This window comes from Arachis ipaensis, chromosome B10 (assembly GCF_059453495.1).
Source record: "Arachis ipaensis isolate K30076 ecotype BB chromosome B10, ASM5945349v1, whole genome shotgun sequence".
Taxonomy (NCBI): domain Eukaryota; kingdom Viridiplantae; phylum Streptophyta; class Magnoliopsida; order Fabales; family Fabaceae; genus Arachis; species Arachis ipaensis.
The window spans coordinates 99,682,510-99,684,341 of record NC_142435.1 but is presented as its reverse complement, the minus strand read 5'-3'; the positions used below and the strand labels follow the sequence as shown (position 1 = coordinate 99,684,341).

Genomic DNA, 1,832 nt, shown 5'->3' with positions numbered 1-1,832 from the left:
ACGCTAGTCTCTCTAGCATTCTGGGTGTTGAACACCCAGCAGAGATGTCGTTGCTGGTGTTCAGCGCCAGCATGGCTGCCTGGTTGGGTGTTGAACGCCCAGTGAAGGGTTCCTCACCAGCGTTCAACGCCAGAAAGCCTTCCTGTTTGGGCGTTGAATGCCCAGCCAGTGCTCCCTGCCTGGCGTTCAACGCCAGCTTTTCTGCCAGGATGGGCGTTAAACTCCCAGTGAGGGCTTCCTTACTGGCGTTTATTGCCAGGCTTGCTGCCATTGTGGGTGTTGAACACCCAGTGAAGGCTTCTTCACTGGCGTTCAATGCCTTCCCGTTCTCCTCCAATTCGGCCTCAACCTCCATGGTTATGGCCTTACACTCTTCTCTAGGATTAACTTCAATATTACTGGGAAGAGTGTCTGGAGGGATCTCAGGGATCCTTTTGCTTAGTTGACCAACTTGTACCTCCAAATTTCTAATGGAGGACCTTGTTTCATTAATGAAACTATGAGTGGTCTTAGTGAGGCAGGAGACTAGAGTGGCTAAGTCAGAAAGGCTCTGCTTAAAGGTCTTCATATTCCCTTGAGAAGATGGGAATGGTGGTCTATTATTGAACCTATTTTGGTTCCTACCACCTTGGTTGTTATTGAAACCTTGCTGAGGTGTCTGTTGATCCTTCCATGAAAGGTTAGGAGGATTCCTCCATGAAGGGTTATAAGTATTTTCATAGGATTCTCCCATGTAATTCAGCTCCTCCATGGTGGGTTGATCAGGATCATAAGTTTCTTCTTCAAGAGAAGCTTCCTGAGTACTGCCAGCTGCAGTTTGCATCCCAGTTAGATGTTGAGAGATCATGTTGACCTGTTGGGTCAAGATCTTATTCTAAGCCAGGATGGCATTCAGAGTCTCAACTTCATGAACTCCTTTCTTCTGAGAAATTCTATGGTTTACAGGATTTCTTTCAGAAGTGTACATGAACTGGTTGTTAGCAACCATTTTAATGAGTTCTCTGGCTTCTGTAGGTGTCTTCTTCAAGTGGAGAGATCCACCTGCAGAGCTGTCCAATGAGATTTTGGACATCTCAGACAAGCCATCATAAAACACGCCTATGAGGGACCATTCTGAGAGCATGTCAAGAGGACATCTCCTGATCAGTTACTTGTATCTTTTCCAAGCTTTATAGCGGGATTCACCTTCTCTTTGTCTGAAAGTTTAAATTTCCACTCTGATCTTGCTCATCCTTTGAGCAGAAAAAAACTTAGCCAGAAAAGCATTTACAAGCTTTTCCCAAGAGTCAAGACTCTCTCTAGGCTGGGCATCCAGCCAGAACTTAGCTCTGTCTCTTAAGGCAAAGGGAAAGAGCATCATTTATAGACTTCAAGATCTACTCCATCAGTCTTTTCAGTATCACAGATCTATAATAATTCTGCTAAGAATTGATGTGGATCTTCTAGTAGAAGTCCATGGAACTTGCAGTTCTGCTGTAGAAGAGAGACTAACTGAGGCTTAAGCCCAAAATTATTAGCTCCAATGGTAGGTACAACAATGCTTCTGCCATAAAAGTCAGAGGTAGGCATGGTGAAGTCACCAAGGACCTTTCTAGGCTCCTCTTGTGGTTTGGCCATATCATCTTTTTCTTGTTCAAAACTTTCTGAAAGGTCTCTTCCAGAGTGTTGTGCTTTACCTAGTTGTAAGCTCCTCCTTAGAGTCTTCTCAGGTTTAGGATCAGGAGTCAAAAAGGGTTCTTTATCCCTGTTCCTGGTCATAAACAAGAAGAAAAGAAAAGAAGAAGAGAGACTATGCCAATAGACAAGAAGCTCCTCCTTAAAGTCAGAAGTAG

The 1,832-nt window shown here is 44.3% G+C and overlaps 1 non-coding gene across 1 annotated transcript; it reads left to right on the top strand.

The window, feature by feature from the left end:
- Positions 1-1,121: 1,121 nt before the first annotated feature.
- On the top strand, positions 1,122-1,225 carry LOC148581049 (small nucleolar RNA R71). Its single transcript, XR_015899132.1, has one exon. It is a non-coding gene; the product is annotated as a small nucleolar RNA R71 (small nucleolar RNA).
- The last annotated feature ends 607 nt before the right edge of the window (positions 1,226-1,832 follow it).